Source organism: Piliocolobus tephrosceles, chromosome X, assembly GCF_002776525.5.
Source record: "Piliocolobus tephrosceles isolate RC106 chromosome X, ASM277652v3, whole genome shotgun sequence".
Lineage (NCBI taxonomy): Eukaryota > Metazoa > Chordata > Mammalia > Primates > Cercopithecidae > Piliocolobus > Piliocolobus tephrosceles.
The window spans coordinates 57649538-57669489 of NC_045455.1; the positions used below are offsets into that span (position 1 = coordinate 57649538).

General features: G+C 40.6%; 1 non-coding gene across 1 annotated transcript; it reads right to left on the minus strand.

Moving 5' to 3' along the window:
* Window positions 1-19036: 19036 nt before the first annotated feature.
* On the minus strand, window positions 19037-19099 carry LOC111552025. Its single transcript, XR_002734533.1, has one exon. It is a non-coding gene; the product is annotated as a U7 small nuclear RNA (small nuclear RNA).
* Between the last annotated feature and the right edge of the window lie 853 nt (window positions 19100-19952).

Consider the following 19952-nt stretch of genomic DNA (forward strand, 5'->3'; position numbering starts at 1 on the left):
TGCCCTTCTTCCTCTGGATGTTGTTTTAATTGGATGTGATGCCAGAAAGAGCCACAGACACCTTGCTCCCAACTTGAGACACAAGAATGTCAGGGTGGAGAGAGAGAATGAAACTGGGACCTTGATTATTTTTCTGAGCCACAGAGTTAACTAACCCTGAAGTCTGATCCGTGTCTGTGCTTCTTGTAATGTGAAATAGTAATTTTTCATATTGTGTGTGCCAGTTTAAATCAGTTTCTTTTTCTTGCAGCTGAAGGCATCCTAACTGATATAGAATGGGTCTTGGTAGCTTTAATAGGCTACAGTAAACCAGTTTGCAAAATTCCATGTAGATAGGAGTAGAAACTTAGGATACTCGTTTCAACACTGGCACTTCCCCTGTACACACTATTAGACGTTAGCAACTTCTTAGAGCTTGAAGTGGCGGGGATAGAAAAATGATTACCTGTTAGAGTTCATTTTCCCAAGACAATGACATACAGGATTCTAGACACTATTCTTGAAAACCTCATATTCAGGTACTCATAGTCCACATGTCCTAATTTACAACTATGTATGGAGAAGAGCTGTACAGACGCAGGGACAGATGGGTGAAGACTCCTTCACAGTAAATAAGAGCAACAATTTTAGACAATTGGGGTTGCTGTGTAGTGGTTGTGGAGGGGATTGGGCCACATCGAGGTTGTAGTTAGCTTTTTAAAAATCCCCATTGTAATGGAGAGTGGGTGAGAACTAGAATCTCTGATTTCTTCCTTTTTTTTTTTCTTTTCTTTTCTTTTTTTTTTTTTTTTTTTGAGACAGGGTCTCGCTCTGTTGCCCAGGCTGGAATACAGTGGCATGATCACAACTCACTGTAGCCTCGATCTCTTGGGCTCAAGAGATATTCCTGCCTCAGCTACCTGAGCAGCTGGGACTACAGGTACATGCCACCACACCTGGCTATTTTCAAAAAATCTTTTGAAAGCAAGGGGTCTATGTTACCCAGGCTGGTCTCAAATTCCTCAACTCAAGTGATCCTCTTGCCTCAGCCTCCCAAAATGCTGGGATTACAGAAGTGAGCCATCACTGCCAGGCTGTCTCTGATTTCATTGCCATAAGTTGCCAACTATTGTAGTCAGAATAATGTATCCCTTCTTTTTTGAAAATATCCACATCCTCATCCCCAGATCCTATGAATGTGCTGTGTTATGTGGCAAAAGGGGCTTTTTACAGATGTGATCAAGGTTATGGATCTGGAGATGGGGGGATCATCCTAGATTATCAGGGTGGGCCCAGTCTAATCACATAAACCCTTTAAAGCGGGAAATTTCCTCACTGGAGTCAGAGAAATGTGATAAATGAAGAGGCAGGAGAGATTCGAAAGATGAGAGGGACTTGACCTACCTTGCTGGCTTTGAAGATCAAGGAAAGGAACTAACAGCTGAAACATGTGGGTGGCCCCTGGAGGCTGGGAACACCCCTTAGCTCACAGCCAGCAAGAAGACAGAGCTCTCCATCCTACAGCAGCAAGAAAATAAATTCTACCAACAATCTGAATAGCAAGGAAACTGATTCAGAGCCTCCAGGAAGGAATACAGTTCTGCCGACACCTTGATTTTAAGCTGGTGAGATCCACGTCAAGCTTCTGACCTACAGACCTTGGAGATAATAAACATGCATGCTGTTTTAAGTTGCAAAGTTTATGGTAATTTGTTGTCATAGCAAGAGAAAATGAATACGCTCACCCAGCAGAGAGTGGTGTCTTGAGTGGATGAGGCACCAGACTGAACTACCGGCTAGTTGAAGAGGGTAGGCGAGAGTTGAATAAAGGAGTGCGGCTTTGAAGCAGCCCAAGTAAGCAAGAGACAAAGAAGATAGTCTGAGTATTAGGGTAGAGAGGACATGGGAAGTGGGTAGGTGGTGTACCAGTTGCCTCATGTATGTAACGAACTACCTCAAAACTTAGTGGCTTAAAACAATAGCAATGTTCTGTGGATCCACAGTTGGGACTGGTCTCAGCTGTGTGGCTCTTCTGCTGATCTCTATTGGAGTCTCTCATGCATGTGCGGTGACTGGCAGTCAGCTAGGCAGCTGCAACTGGGGTTTGACTTGATGAGCTGACTGGCCATGTTATCACCCCATCCAGCAGATTAGCCCAGACTTAGTTGCTGGCAGGGCTCTTAAGAGCAGCAGGAGATACTTTCCAAGTCTTTGCTTATATCATGTTTGCTACTGCCCCTTCGCCAAAGAAAGTCACATGATTGGCCCAGTGTCAGTATATTAGTTTCCCTGGGCTGCCATAACAAAATACCCCAGGTTAGGTGGCTTAAACAACAGAAATGTGTTTCCTCACGGTTATAGCATCTGACACTCCAAGATCAAGGTGTATGGGGTTGGTTTCCTCTGAAGCCTATCTCCTTGGCTTGCATATGGCTGCCCTCTTGCTGCCTCTTCACGTGGTCTTTTCTCTATGTTTGCATCTCTGATGTCTCTTCCTCTTCTTATAAGGACACTGGTTATGTTGGATTAGGGGTCATGGCCTTATTTTTAACTTAATCATCCCTCTAAAGACCTTATCTGCAAATATGGTTACATTCTGAAGTACTAAGCGTTAGGCCTTCAGCATATGAATTTTGGGAGGATACAATTCAGCCCATAACAGTCAGTATGGGAGGAGACTCCCCCGGGGCCCGGAGAGTGGGAGATATGAACAAATGAGGGAGCTCCGGCTCTAATAATCTACCATAGAGAGTTATCAAGGTGTAGAAAAGTAAATAAAACCCACAGTATTTCCCAGAGCTGACTTTGTTTAAGATACAGTGTCTTAGAGAAGAGATCCCCAAATTATGGCTGTGGGCTAAATGTGACACCCAACCTATATTTGTAGATAATGTTTTTTGGGGTTCAGCCATGCCTATTTATTTGTGTATTGTCTGTGGCTGCTGTCACGCTATAACCTCAGCGTGAAGTAGTTGTGACGGAAACTGTATGGTCTGCAAACTTTTAATCTATTTACTATCTGTCCTTTTACAGAAAAATTTTTCTGACCTCGGCGTTAGAGGATTATAAGAGAGCTATGAATCAGGTGGTGAAAGGGTAAAATAAAATAACCAGACAACTACCAGCAGGAAACATATGGTCTAAGGGAGGGAAGGAAGGTGGCAGGCACGATTCTCCTTGCTCATTTTATGAAAACAAATGACCAGATAAGCAACAGTCCAGGAATTGTTACACAGATGGGTCCTAATGGTGCCACTTATGAAACTCGCTGAAACTCTTTCTTAGAGGGTTGTTTTACACAGCCTTGGCCTCCCACCCATCCGCTGCCACACCTCTCAGTCCTTTCAAGTATTACCTAGAGAGATCCAATTGTCAGACACTGAGAACAAAGCATGAGTCTCAGCTTTAATAGGGGTTTCTCCTCCTGTAATATTTCATACAATGCCTCATTCACACCCAATATGAAGGCAGTGCTGTTTTAAAAACCCATTTCACATTTTTAAACCAATTCTGTTAAGCATGACTTCAGCTGTCACTTCTTGTTATTTTTGGAGAAGCTTGATGCTCGTAGGTTTGAAACGTCCCATCCATTTGTTCAGTGGGCTTCTGATAACTATCCCTGCCCATTGGGTATGAAGTTGACACCAATTAAGCAGCTGACTGCCTTCATGATAGAGTATTTTAGAACAGGCCACAATGCCACGTAGTTATAATTGTTCTTACTTTGTCTAGATACTTGGCGCTTACTATTTTAGAAAACCCAGGACTTCCAAACTGGTGAGATTTTATTATTGCTGCAAATGATGAGTGCAGAGAGAATTTGGGAATGAATGAATGTTGATAGTGGGCTCAAGGCTGTCCGCACTGCAGACATAGTCTGTAACCCCCCTGGAATCAAGAGAAGCAGGCTTTTCAAACCCTTGCTACATAAGCCTTGTTATCGCTGAAATAGACCACTTGAGATGGAAGTACAGACAGATTTGCTGCTGATGACAGCTCACCAGGACCCAGCTCTCCATTCAGGTACATTGATATGCATATTCACTCTACTGGAAAAAAAAATCATCTCCTCTTCTACCCTGGGACACGGCTTCTGTAGGCTCCGGAATTTGCTATTTTATACCCACCTGCTGGTACAATATAAGCAGCTGCAATAGGCATCAAGCTATGAAAAGCTCTGAGGAGCACTATTGCAGTGCGAATTGCTTCCTTGCTCTGCACTGTTTGGTGATTGTAAGATGGATTGCCAGATTAGCACAGACACACAGTATTTGTGTAGGGAACAGGGAGGGTGATTTTTCCCTGCTTCTCCTACCAGCTATTTCTTACCAGTCCCTTTGCCACCTATAAAAAAGTGGGTATTTGCTAATGTTTCTTAGTGGAAATTCAAAGGCCGGAATCACTAACTCAAGCCCACAGTAATACCACTCTGTTTCTTTCCACCCTCGAACTGCCACATAAGAGCCTCTGATGCTACTGGCCAAAGAGGCCACTTGCCTATGCAATTGCTCACTCACAGAAGCTTCCAGCACAGCAATTCTCTGTTCTTAATGTTTTATATCACCAACTAACTAAACATAGCCACCTTTCACAAATGCAGAAAGTTGTTTCCAAAACACAAAAACAACTTGACCAAAAAAAAAAAAAAAAAAGTAGAAGTACAGAGAACTTGGAGGTGTGGAGGCTGCTTCATGCTTTGGGAGACTGGTGCAGCCGTGTGGGTAATCTATGTTAACATCTTATCTTCAAGATGCTGACCTCACTTTGATTCAGACATTCTAGAAAAGGATTCATTTCTTCTCCATTTCAAAGCTGTTTATCTGGCTTGGAAAATAGCTGTTTTAAACAGAAGCCTTTACACTTGTCTGAGTAAATTCCATTCCAATTTTTGTTTTGGCCATAAGTCAAAGATAACAGCTGTGCGCTTGTGGGTTCACTGAACTCTACGTGCTTGTTGGCTGCATCACTGACCAGAGGGAATAACCAATAATTAGAACATTTCGGGTCATCTTGGGAAGAACAGAGTTTTCTCTTGTTTAGAAGGGTGGTGTGACCTCCCTCTGATTTTCCCAAATGCGGATCTTTCAGTGACTGAGCGTATAGCTGAATATGTAAGCCTGGACTCATTGCCACTGTGTCCTCCCTTTCCCAAAATATTGCCTGATAAATGGAAGCTTAAAGCCATATTTACTGTTTTTCAGCTTAATTCTTGCTCTGCAACAGGCCTGGGCCATGATAATAAGCAAAAATACTTGTGCATTCCTAGCACATCAGCATTTCTGATCACAATGATTTGCGACTCAGGCCTTGAAAGCTGTGGGGTTTCTTCCTAGTTGAATCAATACAAGTTTACATAAATATATGTTTCTGTTTTTCTTTCGTTCTTGATTCAGTATTCATGTTTACTTGATGGTAACTACAGACAGTGGGAGCATGGGGGTGGGGGGAAGTTGAGCAGATAGAGAGATGATTCAGAAAAAATTATTTGGGTGGGTTCTAATGTCTTAACTGATTATGACTTTTTTTTTTTCTTGTGAAGAGTAATGTGTTGGAATTTTCATTTGAAAAGATAAAATTTATTCTATATATCTAAAGAATATAACTGCTCATCTGTTACACTGAGTATACACTACTATATCTGTGCCTACAGTAGGAAGTGTTCTTGTATCAGGGCATTTGGTGTGCTAGAGCCTTTGGTATCAGAGATATGTATCCTAAAGCATTATTAATCCAATAGTGACATAGGGGCTGGTTTGCTACTGATGCAAGAGCATTTGTTCTATATTTAAAATCTCCCCGAGTCAAGGAGACAAAGTTGGCAAGAGATATGGTGATTATTTTTTGCTCAGTTTTATGTCATGACAGGGAAACCTTTCACTTTCCCTTGAATAAGCACAAGGATGAAGGAGAGGCCACTTTTTCAAAGATCCTCCTGCAAGACAGTCTCTGTTATTAAGCAAGGACTCATTACTGATCCGCTCTCACACTCTGTTGTGGAATGCAGCTTGGGCTGCTTTCGGTGACTGTACTGTTTGTGAAATGTAAAAATGCACCTGGCTGAGGTAGAACGAAGGGTCTGAAATTTAGTCCCCCCTACTCCTGTTCAACAAACTCTTGGCCCACAGGGCTGCTCAGGGTTGGAGTGGGAAGACAACAGGTTTTTCCTGGATTGCCCACATTTTCCATATTGACTAATGGCATCTCTGAGCATGTTTAGGCTTCGTGGTGTCAGTTTGAACCCAAGACATTTTACTTTAATCATCCCTGGTTTCCTTACCCGTAAGTCCTGTTTCAATAAGGAAATAAATGATTTATTAATAAAGTAAATCAATAATTATTGGTTAATATGGGTACATTTTCTATGACTGGTTTCATTTAGGTAAAGCCTGCCTAGATATAGATATTTTTGTGGAATATCCACATATTTTTCATTTATTTCCTTAGGAAGACTTTAAATGACATTTTATATTCAAAGGGAAAAATTAGAACTAATTTGAAGTTGATGTGATTATATTCTATTGTGCTATTGGTCAGTGTAGGATCATTTAAATAGATTCTTGAAGTGTGACCTGGATTACGATTGATATTACTGATTGGTAACAAAAAATCCTGCCCGGGAAGTCACGATAAGAAAATATCCTAGCTGGCCAGGTGCAGTGGCTCACGCTTGTAATCCCAGCACTTTGGGAGGCCAAGGTGGGTGGATCACCTGAAGTTGGGAGTTCAAGACCAGCCTGACCAACAGGAAGAAACCCCGTCTCTACTAAAAATACATAATTAGCCGGGCGTGGTAGCGGGTACCTGTAATCCCAGCTACTTGGGAGGCTGAGGTGGAGAATTGCATGACACCCAGGAGGCAGAGGTTGCGGTGAGCTGAGATCGTGCCATTGCAATCCGACCTGGGCAATGAGAGCCAAACTCCATCTCAAAAAAAAAAAAAAAAAAAAAAAAAAGAAAAGATAAAAGAAAATCAGTAGCATACTCCCATCCCTGAAGGTATATATTCAAAGTGCTGTGCCCACTACGGCCATTGTGTCCCTGCAGGCAGCTTCCTAAACTGGTCCTAAGAACAAAGGACTCTGAATAAGCCAGAACTGTTTAAAACTTCCTCCAAAGATGAAATGTGTGAGTTCAACTAGAGGAGACTGAGAAACACTCATCTTCCTGAAACAAGACACAAATGTGTTGCCACACTTCTGGGTCACATTTCCTGTCTGCTTGGAGCATCCCTCTAGGATGAAAAGAACAAAGAGGGGTGGTAGGGAAAACCCACTGAATCCCAGAGATGCCTGTGCTTGCAAATTATTTTCAGTGTGAAGATTTAGAATCTGGGGAAAGACAGGAAAAGTGTGCAGCAGGGATTTTTTTTCCACCTCAGCATTTCTTGCAATGGACTGATTGGTGTGAGAAATTAGCTGTCCTGCTGAGAGTTAGGTGTAGCATCATAAAGAGTACTTCAAGGAAGCCTTTGTTTCTAGCATAGTGGTCTTTAAACTGTGGGCCCTCTCCACGAGTTTCCCTGATTACCTTTATCATGTTGTCACACAGGGGGTGTAGAAAACAGATTGCAGGTCTCTATCTACTAATGCGCTTAATCTGATTAATTTTTATGCTAGTGCCTTTTCTCTTTTATTCCTCAAAGTGCCTTTATCTCCTTCATCTGTGACAATACCACATAGGTGCTCATTTAACAATGAAAAAGAGCCTCCAGAATGTCTCCTTCTGTTGTGTGAACTGAAATAAATCTAATGATTTTAGCAGAACAGATCTCCTCCTAACACACAGGAATAAATTATGATTCCATTTTCTAGGGACCAAAAAAGAAAACCATAGACTGTTCTATTAAAGAAACAGAAGCCAATTTTCTTACATTTCTGAAGCTAGATATTATTAGTGATTATTACTATTATTATACTCATTTAATTCCTACATTGAAGTCATTCTTTCTGACCTATCTACATTAAGAAAAACATGCATTTGGGGAAAGAATAAATCAGTAGATATGGTATAGGCAGCGGTGGCTTAATGACAGAACTAATTCCCCACTTCCCACTAAGCTTTTTACCGTAAGCCATTAGTCCCTTAAGAGTGTTTAGTAAGGGCTGTCTGTAGCTTAAGGAAAGAAGGAAAGAAATGAATATAATCGGCCCTCTGTACCCATGGGTTCCACACCATGGATTCAAGAAACTGCAGATCAAAAATATTTGAAAAGAAATGTATCAGTAGTGAACATGTACAGATTTTTTGTCATTATTCGCTATACAACTATTTATATAGCATTTACATTGTATTAGGTATTATAAGTAATCTAGAGATGATGTGAACTATATAGGAGGATGTGCACAGGATGACACCTACAAATCCTACACCCTTTACATCAAGGACTCTAGCATTGCTGATTTTGGGATCTGAGGGAGGTTCTGGAACCAATCCATACAGATATCAAGAGGCAATTGTATTTTTAAACTATCTACTGTATGTCAGGCACTGTGCTAGTTCCTTTTTATTTGTTCTATCATTTAATAAAAAGGAGCTCCTCATGATACTGTGAGGTGGGTAGTGGTTTTATTTTTCAGATGAGGGAACTGAATGAAATAGAAGTGGGGGCCAGAAGAAAGGGGCTCTGGGGTTTCAGTTGTTAAATCATTTGACTTCTGAGTTAAATAGACTTTCTGTTCTTGGAATTATGAAAGGGGCACAGCAGAACTCTTGCAGTATGGCCATAAGCTGTTCCTGCTGGGAGGCTACAGGGGCGCAGTTGGATTCTTCTGGAATGAGTCCTTTCTGAGTCTCAATAGGATGATTTGCTGGAGCAAGCACAAGATGTGAGAGCAGGTCATGGAACATATTTCTGCTTTGGGCAGATAATGATATGGCCCCACCCAACTCAAAAGAGGTCAAATACCATATGTGTAATAAGGACTGACACCTACGAAACGCTCTGAACCAGGCACTATCCTAATGACTTAATGGGTATCAGTTCATTTAACCCTCAGAACCAGATAAGGTAGATGTTAATATTATTCTTACTTTATAGAAGGGAAAACTGAGGTAGCGGTTGAGTAGCACAGAGATTAAGTAACTTGTCAAGGGTCACAAAACTAGTAAATAGTGAAACTGGGGTCTGATCCAAGGGAGGCTGGCTTCAGAGTCATTGCTGTTTAAAACTTTTACTTACTGCCTTTAACCCATTCCCTTCAGAATTGTCCTTTGTTAAGCTGACTTTCTGGGATAAGGCTTCTGTCCCTGTTCACCTCCTCCTTCTCAGTTGCTTTCTTCTGACTTACTTTCATTCTGGGGGGAATCTTTCTCTCTTAGAGGAACTTCAGCTCTCTTGAAATTTTATTTTTCTTTGTTCTTGCAGAGTGGATGGCCCATTACACTTAGAACCCTTGGCATCCAAATTGTCAGCAACTCATCCGCTAGTGTTTCTTTCTTGAAGGGCGAAGTCTCAATCCTCAGATGTTCTAGGAGGTGAGTAGAAATGTTAACATTCCATCCTTTTAACATAGCAAAGCAAAAAACAACAAAACAGCTGAAAAGCGTAGTTCACAAAACTACTGTAGCATCTTAGGCTCTGAGGTCAGCCTGGGTTTATGTCTCCACTATTCCATTCTACATAACTAGCTGGCTGAATACGTAACCAGTGCAAATCCTTGGTATGTCCCCTGTAAATCAGCTTTACTTTCTAGTTCACTGAGTGGCTATCAGAATCAATGGAAATGGTGTGTAGAAAGTGCTCATCACTATACCTGGTAGCTACAAGCTTTTAACAACAGATATTTTCATTAGTTGTGATGATGATAATTATTACAGCCCTGGATGACTAATGAGCTGGCTAAGGTTATTGCATTTTAACTCTGCAAATGCATAGAAGACACTCCCTGTGACTGGGACTCTTAAATCAATGCGGGACTTGCCATATTCTGATGGCTCCTTATAACACGTTAAGGTGGCCTCACCTAATTTCAGATTTCACTCAAGATCTCTTATGAGAGGCTGGGAGGAGACTTTTATAAAGCTGTTTTCAAAAGCAATTATATTATTTTCAGTGTATTTTTAAAAGATTCAGAAAGAATGAATTATTTTCCAGAAGTAAGATTTTAAAAAATTCCTTGATAATATATAAGGCTGGGCATGGTGGCTCACGCCTGTAATCCCAGCACTGTGGGAGGCCAAGGCAGGTGGATCACAAGGTCAGTGAAACCCCGTCTCTACTAAAAATACAAAGAATTAGTCGGGCATGGTGGCGGGCACCTGTAATCCCAGCTACTCGGGAAGCTGAGGCAGGAGAATCGCTTGAACCCAGGAGGCAGAGGTTGCAGTGAGCCGAGATCATGCCATTGCACTCCAGCCTGGCTGACGGAGCGAGATTCCATCTCAAAAAAAATTAATAATAGTAAAAATAAAAAATAAAAAGATAATATATAAAGAAGCCAAATATATAAAGCGTCAAATATGTAGAAAGGGGAATGAGGAGAAGAGAAGTTGATAAATTGAATTAACAACTCAGCCATTTAGATCGAAAATAGCAAAATTTGAAAGTAAGGTCATGGTTTGGTGCCAGACAAAAGATCACCCCAATTTCTAGTTGTGCATCTTTTCAAGTAAGATAGTAACAGGAAGAAAGGGTAAAGAGAGGGAACTGAGTTGACTGTTCTGAACAGGAGAGGAGGTAAAGCTCTGTACATTGTTTTCTTTTTGAAACAAAGACACAAAACAAGCAAACACACAAACATGTTAGCGGCACAGGCACATAAATGCTGGTCCAAGGAGCCTTAAAACAATACAGACACAAATTCCATATCTGACCAACTATATTGGGAAGAGTGGCAAATTCTCATTTCACAGAGAAAATATCTTCCCAGACATGGGCAATAACCAAGCACATAGGGTAGGAAGTCTTGACCCTATGAGTCAGAGGAAACCTACAAGCTAAGAACAGATCAAGTGGTAACTAATAAAAAGCAAGGATTATAAACAAAGAGCCAGCCTCTGAGATGTTCAGTAATTCTGTTTTCAGTCTTTCAGTAAACAAATCTTTCTCAGGCATCTATTCTATGTCAAGCACTGGACAAATCATGAGAATAAAGATTTCAGAATAATCCCTAACCGCAGAGAGCAGGCAAGTTAGTTTCTGCCAATCTTGCTTTAAATGGAATTTTTCATAAGCCTAATATGTAGACACAGGTCTAATTTTCAGTTAAGATTCATTGTTATATAAAAGTAATGGCCATATTTTTAATAGAGAAATTTGTAGTACTTAAATTATGTGTGATAATTTTCGAAATCTTAGAGAAATACACTTAGCTAAAGTTTCTGAGGGATCGGCCCATGCCTAATGATAGACACTCTAATTTTAGGTACAAAGTGGTTATGAGGATTTAACCATTTTCTAGAAAGTATATATGAAAATTGACTTATGGGCTCTAATACTTTATCCTGCCTGGTATCCATATCGCTTGCTGTGGGACTTTGTGGCCTGTCCCCCTAGTGGGGAGTGCTACTTGATTACTTGATCTTGGTCTCAACCAGGTAGTTTGTATTGGATTTTGGCACAATTGTTTGAACTGTGCTCAGATGTTGGCCTTGACTGCTTGCACATCTGCTGTTTGACAAAAGAAGAGCCAGTTCTAAAGCATAAAAGACACAAGGATTAACCCTACAGCAGCCTTCATGGAGGTAAGTCCAGCTTAGTACCACCCAGATCAACTGATTCCAAGCTGGCCAACTGACGCATGTATGAGAATCCATGAATATAGGCTTGGAGTGGCATATTACATGGCAATAGTTGACTGATACAACGTACCTTGTGATATAGTTTGGATGTTTGTCCCCTCCAGGTCTTATGTTAAAATATGATCCCCAGTGTTGGAGGTGGGCATAGTGGGTGGTATCTGAGTCATGGGGGTAGATCCCTCATGAATGACTTGGTGCCCTCCTCTTGGTAATAAGTGAGTTCTTGCTCTATTAGATTAGGGGAGAGCTGGTTGTTTAAATAGCTTGTCACCTCCTCCCTTCCCTCTTGCTCCCTCTCTCACTGTGTGACACATCTGCTCCCCCTTTGCCTTCTGCTAGGATTGTAAGCTTCCTGAGGTTGCACCAGAAGCAGATACCAGCACTATGCTTCTTGTACAGCCTGTAGAACCATGCACCAAATAAATCTCTCTTCTTTATAAATTACCCAGCCTCAGTTATTCCCTTATAGCAATGCAAAATGGAGTAACACACCTTGCAAATTCAATTCTATTTCAGTGAGCAAACACTGGAGATATCATTGTGAGTTCTCCTTGGAGCCATTTATAATTCAAAATCATGGAAGTCCCAAGTTCTTTGCCCAAAAAGTACCTTCCACAGAGAAGGCAGTCAATAAATGCTTAGTGAATTTGGCCTCAAATATATCTCAATCTGTCTTACCGTACAACATGAATCCAAGTGAAAATGAGAAAACAACCATTTGAACAACACCTATGATGTTCGGAAACATCTCTTATGTATAGGCAAGTTCTTAGTGGCCTTTGGAAGTGTAGGCTGGAAGGGCCTTGTTCAGCTAATGAATTCCCTTGCACTCTGTATTTAAATAAATTCTCAAAGCTGCTTCTGCTCATATCCAGAATAGTAGCGCTTTGAAGAAAAATTTAACACTCCTTCAGTGGAAGACATTTTTTCTGTTACTAGCCTGTGAATCCTCACAGTGGTATGGGAATTTTGTTATTATTATTACAATTATGAAGACCACTATTATTATTTGAGTGTTCGTTGTTCTGAATGACACTGTTTTAAACGCATCTGCACTAAGTTTCTAAAGTAAAGGTTTTCCATCTTGCTTTGACTCACTACCAGAATCAAATAGAAGTTTCCTTACATGAAGGCCAACTGGGTAAGGACACATCCCTAAGTAAGAAATTGGATACTAAAACCCAAGATGATTAGAAGTTTCCATGAAAATATAACGTAATGGCAGCAGCCAATATTTATTGAACACTTTACAGCATGGGATGCAGTGAAACACTTTCCACATACTTTGTAATATTCACAAACACCTTATGAGGCACATACATGTCTAGACTCATCTCATTCAGTGGTTCAACCCTTTTACCAAGTCCTGCAGCTGGGAAGCAACAGAGGTGGGATGTGAACCCAGGCTTCAGAGCTTACCCACTACATTTTGCTTGTGGCCAGAAAAAGAAGCAGGAAGACTCAGTGACAAGATTCCAGGTTTTGGATGGAGACTGTTAAGATTCAAATTCCGGAATGCTAAGTGAACTTAATCCTCTGTATCTCTGATTCTAGTTTCTTCCACTAGAAAATGGCAAGAGGATGACCAATACCACACGGCTTTTTTTAAGAAACAGATTGGCCAGTGCGGTGGCTTACGCCTGTAATCCCAGCATTTTGAGAGGTCAAGGAGGGTGGATCATTAGGTCAGGAGATCGAGACCATCCTGGCTGACACAGGTGAAACCCCGTCTCTACTAAAAATATAAAAAATTAGCTGGGCATGGTGGCGGGCACCGGTAGTCCCAGCTACTCGGGAGGCTGAGGCAGGAGAATGGCGTGAACCTGGGAGGCAGAGCTTGCAGTGAACCGAGATCTCTCCACTGCACTCCAGCCTGGGCGACAGAGCAAGACTCCATCTCAAAACAAAACAAAACAAAAAGTTAAGTAACGGCCAGGGCATTGATGCTAAATGGATCTGATGTTATTTTTCCCACAGCATAAACCACTTGAGGTTGGAATGGGTTGGGTGTTGGTTGTCTTCCCACTTCAGGGAAGCTGAGCAATGGGTTTACTCAGTATAATGAAGCTGCTTTAGGAGAAAGTGCTCACCCTGCAAAATAGTAGGGAAGGCAGTCTATTTCCACAAAACCCACTTTTCACCTGTCGGAATGTGACTAAGAGAACACTCTAAATATAGAAGATGTAACCATCAATGACCAACTATTCCTTTCCAGAAGTAAACCTGATTCTTTGATAAGAAATTGTAAATTATCTACTTCCGGTTCTGCAGTTACAATAATGTGGTCAGGAAACAAAGAATACGCTAGGTCCTGAAGGCATGAGTTCTGTGTTAAAGTAAATCAGTTTATGGCAAGTGAAAACCTGAATAACTTTGTAAAATATTGCCCAGAGAGCCCAAATTTTCCACTATTCAGCCTTTTGATGCCATTATATGCATCATTTTGACAACAGGCATAAAAGGATGATTTGAGTCTATGACAATTTTGCTTCCTTGCAAGGAATTTTGCTAGTTTGATTTTAAATATGTAGGGAAGGCTTATTCTTATAATATTTGAAATAAAAATTTAAAATGTGAATAAGGTGGTAAATGAAAAAAATCAACAATTCTCTAAATGTCACTTCATTCAGCAATATACATTGTGTTTCTCCTCAGCAAGTGGGGAAATGAAAAATGTCATGTATACACAAGGTTGATAAGTTGATTTTTCTTTGCGAGTATACATCTTTGCATTAAAAATCAGAAAAAAGAAATTGTATTTTGCAGGTTTAAATGCTGAATTTATACCATTTGGCCCATTAAAAAATTGCTAAGATGAGCATAGAGGTAAAATATCAATATTTCTGTGATGTTTTGATTCTTACTGGTGATGGTTTCTTAAATACCACCTGCTCCACTGAAGCTGAAATCAGAAGGTAAATCATAATTTTCAGACATTATTGTTTATTTTTAGCATTTCTAGATAGAAAACATAAAATGTTAAAAATACTTCAAAAGTGACTTGATATGTAATTCTTGTTCTTTCAAAAATGGCTTGGCATGTCATTGTTGTTCTTTCTTCACTCAGAATTCCTAGATGCACATACGGCTTTTGCTCTAAACTTTGCTCCTCTGAGAACCCACACACCTCAGAATAAATATAAAATATATAATTTTTCCCCTGAGACCATCTGTAAGATGATTTCCTAAAAGAACGAAAAATTGCTCTTAAACGAGGGATAAACATGGAGTTCTGGTAACTCTGATTAAACTTCTTTGAAAGTTTTAAACCAAGGCGGAGGAGGACAAGTGAAACTGCAATGGAATTCATCTTGCCAGCAGCATCATACAACATTTGCTCTCCTGAACGCTAACTTCAGCTGTGATTTATTAGGGGACCAAGTTCATGTCGTTGTGTCTGATCTTCAGAGACCTGGCTTCAAATCCTGATTTTACTCACAATTGAAAATGAGGCTGGTGGTCAGATCCTAGCCCCATTTGACATGATCGTCAGCCTGCACTCAGAGAACGGCCCTCTCGAAAAACAGGGAGTCTTAACTTGCAGGTCAGGGACTTAAGTGCCTATCAGTGGAGTTTTTATCTGCAATGAGGCTGGGAGGGGCAGCAGCTCCTGACCCTCTCAGTGGGACACTTACTAAACTGCCTGATAAAGTAGGGTAATATCCTAATGTCCTCCTAAGGAGATTTTGTCCTCTATCTTTTCTTGTTGTTGTTAAAGCTTAAGAACATGACTAATTATTAAAAGTTCGGAAAATAAATTGCTCTGGGACTTGGAATGTCTGTGTAAAATCTTAAAGGCAGCCAATTTTGCTTCCTGGCATTTACTTGCCTTGTGCAGCTTACAAATAGTTTCCATGTGGTTGCTGCTCCAGTACAGACCTCTGATAAGAGGATGGGGAAATTAGTTTTGTAGAAGTCTGTCAGTGTAGGCATAATGTGTATGCCTAAGTGGATTTTTTTTTTAATGTTCTAGGGAAGGAGGGTTGTTTGCTAACTTTTGTGGACAATAGGGAAAGCTGAAGATTTCTGAAAATTAATTTTATAATCTGAGATAAGACAAAAAATCCAATCAGTATAATTAAATTTGATGCTGAATTTACGAAAAGAGACATATGAAAAGATATATGTCAGTTATAATGCTAATTTGTTATCACATACTGGGATCTCTGCTCCTTTAATATGAGAGAGCCTCTTGTGTTTTTCGAACATCTATTGTGAATTCAGGAGACGAGATGATGGGTACCACCATGCCGAGAGTCTTTTGGGAAAATGTATTCCATTCATATCTGGAGGGAAGGGGACCCTAGAGCTATTTTTAATTTGAATATGGTCAGTGTATTAGTCAGGGTTCTATAGAGGGACAGAACTAATTGGAGATATATATAGAGGAGTTTATTAAGTTGTATTAACTCACACAATCACAAGGTCCCACAATAAGCCATCTGCAAGCTTAGGAGCAAGGAAACCAGTCCAAGTCCCAAAGCTGAAGAATTTGGAGTCTGATGGTCGAGGACAGGAAACATCCAGCATGGGGGGAAGATGCAGGCTGGGAGGCTAGACCGGTCTCTTCACATTTTTCTGCCTGCTTTCTAACTGTGCTGACAGCTGATTAGATTGTGCCCACCCAGATTAAGGGTGGGTCTGCCTTTCCCACCTTTCCCGCCTGTCTGTGTGGCAATACCCTCACAGACACACCCAGGATCAATACTTCGCATCTTTCGGTCCAATCAGGTTGACACTCAGTATTAGCTAACAGTCACGGTAGGTCTTTCTGGTTGAGATGGAGGCTACATCAGACATTTTTTTCCCCCCATAGGAAGGTCATCTCATCCTTAGAAAAAGTAGGTATTACCTAGAATAAATGCTTCAGCCACCCTGTCTTGAGAGACTTTGAATTAGGGGCCTGGTGACACTGACATTTACTTAACCCGTTCAAAGCACTAAGGGTCAAGCACTATTCTAAATACTATAGAAATATAAACTTATTTCTTTCTCATAACAACCCTATGAGGGAGATGTGATTATTATCCCCATTTTTCAGATAAGGAAACTGTGATATAGAGAGGTTGAGCTGAAAGTCAAATATCTAGTAAATGGGAGAACCAGGCTTCAAACCCAGTCAGTCCAGCTCTGGAGTCCTTGCTTGTTCCAAGCTGCTTGATGGTGATGCATTCCTGACTAGCAAGACTTCCCCAATAAACCAACTACAGATTGCCTACAACGTACTTAGTACATGAGGATTTTCTAAGGGGGCCAACGAGTTCATCTTCATGTCAGATTTCAAACTCCTTTGAATTTGGTAATGTGCTTCCATAATAACTTGTTTCGTGTGTGTCTATCATTGTTCTACTTAAATTCCTTAGTCAAACTATAAACTCTTAGAGCTGGTTAACCCTGACTAAGCATATCCAGGTCTGCCAAAACCTGCATCAGAATTAACTTCTAAGAATGAACTCTTGGAGCGACATTTTCCCCTAACTGGTCAGGAATCCATTCCTGACCCTCAGTAGGTAGCTGCCCCTGTTATATTAATAAATCTGTATTATGATTATTCTTTCTTTAATTGTCTCCCTTGTAAATACATCAGCTCTGTGAGATAGAGTTTATGCCTTATTTGTCCTCTTGCAGCCTCTGCCTAGCAAAGTGCATAATAGGTAGTAGCTATGCAAAGGTGCTTAGAGAGGTTTGTTGATTGAGTGAGGCCAGTTGACCTTTGCTGCCTACTTTCTGTAGATCTCCAGGCTGTGCTGATGGACAAAGACTCTGTCTCCTCTCTACCTTGGAAGAGAGTTTTGTGACTGATTTTATGAAGTGATAAAATAGCTTTACTTGAACTTGTCAAACAAAATTTAATGATTATTGGAAATTCTGAAATAGAAATGGGGAAAAAATGGGATTTTTATTGGGAGAAACTCCCCAAATAGCTGTTAAACACCAATTTCACAAAAGAAACTAGAGGGACTTTCATTGCCTCTGGATCCATTTTGCCAACTCTAAGGTGCCTTAAAAAATTAAAATTGTACCTAATGAGAGGTTATTATGAAAGCAGAAGCAGCCACGTTAAGAGTAGAAAAGCTTCCTTCATATTTGTCCTGTTTGTGATTTGCAGTATCTAAATTATAGGACGTGGTATAGTAACGGATCTTCCTTGATCTAATATCCCACATTTCCCAAGTAATCTAAGTAGTCTAACCTCTTAGCCTTCACACGACACTCCTACTCACTCTAATCATCGCTGTTCCCTGGAGTTTTCTGTCTTGTCTATTTTATTGTCATCTGGGGTAATTTTCAATTTTTATGTGACTGTCTCTGTCTCCCTCCCACATAGCTACACACACACACACACATGCTCGCTCTCTCTCACACACACACATGCACACGCACTCACACAGTGTGGAGAGATTTTAATCTCGTTGTGCTCTCTTCTCCCTAGTTTTGTAGTAAAGATCAGAAGATAGCAGGGCTGTTTTTATGGATGTAGAGGGAGGAGATAATTGAGGATGAAAATCTGCTACTCTTCACCTTCTAGATGTGCTGCATTTTCTTATCAGCTTGTAGGAGAGGGTTAAGGTTTACTCAGTTAGGAAGGAGTTATTTTCAGGAGTCCAGAGGATTTTCCAACAGGAGTGGGTTGGACTGTTGGCTGAAGCAGTAAGATTACAGACAACCTGGTGAGGGTATTTGTAGCACTGACCTCTAAGCAGGAATGCGTGTGTTAGATCCAGCCTCCCTTTGAGGTTTCTCAGGTTTGACTCTTTCTACATCTGGTGGGTACATCACTGTTTAAAAAATGAACTCAAAATTTGAGAATAACCATATCCTTGACAAGATGTATTCTTTTATAAGGAGGATTGCTGCAGCTGCCTAACAATGAATTACAACATTCCACAGCTGTCTGGGCAGGAAATGAAGAAAATTATCCTGGCTATCTCAAAATGGGTGTTTGGGGAATGGGGGAGGGTGTATGAGTTGCTAGAGAGTATTCTGGAATTGGGGCGGTGGGCCTGCCTGATCAATCTTATCTGGGATTACAGGGTCCTTGGCCATCAGATTTCAGAGAGTATTAAAAAATCTGAATAATCTAAAATAGTATGGTTGCATAGATTCCAGATAGTAAACTAAAGTGAAAAATATGTTATTTTTGGCCACAACCTGATTTTACTGCCTTATCCTCCCATCTGATGAATAAATTGCACTTAAAAATTAATACCGTAATTACCTTACAGTCAAATATGATGGAGCTATGAGTACAGGAGTATCATTTATTAATCATCATTCTAATAGATGACTGTTCATATTATTTTCTATTTTCACTTTCTATGGTTTTTCAAGTACAAACCAGAAAACCTGCTAGACCAATTCTAAAAGAGCTGTAACACTTAACATTCATGTTTTCAAAAGATTTTGTTGGTTGAATAACTGCTCATTCATTTGGTAATTCTGTGTGCCCTCTACTCTGCTTCCTAAAGTTGCATTTCCCAAGCACATCTAAGAACAGATAACTCCTCTCTCCCAGGGACCTCCAATGGCTCCCCACTGTCTGCAGGAATGTTTCTCAAACCTTCATGTGCATATGAGTCACCTGGGGATCTTGTAAAAATGCAGATTCTGATGCATTTGGTCCAGGGTGGCACCTGGGCTTTTTGTATGTTGAAGTTTCTAAGTGTTTGCAAGGATGCTCTGGCTTTGACCTCACTTTGAGTGGCATGGGTCTACAGGATGGGCCTGTCACTCTACTCTCTGGCCTTCCCAGGACATTATTGTTTTTCCAGATACCTGCACAACCTCTGCTTCTATGCTTTTGGGATGCTAGTATTCATTCACATCTTACTTGCCTTTATCCACAGAGCCCACACTCTCCACAAGCTCTTCTCACATTTGTCTCTACCCTGACCAACAATTAGAATCACTGTCTCCCTCTCTTGTTCTCCTCTTGCACTTTGTTGGAAATCAATTTTCCAACATAGTACTGTCTGCTGGACTATACATATTGGGTGTGTATCTGTCTCTACCAATGAACTGTGAACCTCCGGTGGAGAACATCTCATTCTGTACATCTTACCCTCTTCTGCTGTGTTCTGCACAATTCCTACATAGAGCAACTGTAAATAAAAGTTGAATTGAATAAAATTCACAAATTGTATAAAATCGCTTTTCTAGATGGATTTCTTTTGACTAGGTGAAACTTGCTGACATTCAGATAAACCTCTTCAATGTTCTTTCCTGAAAGGATG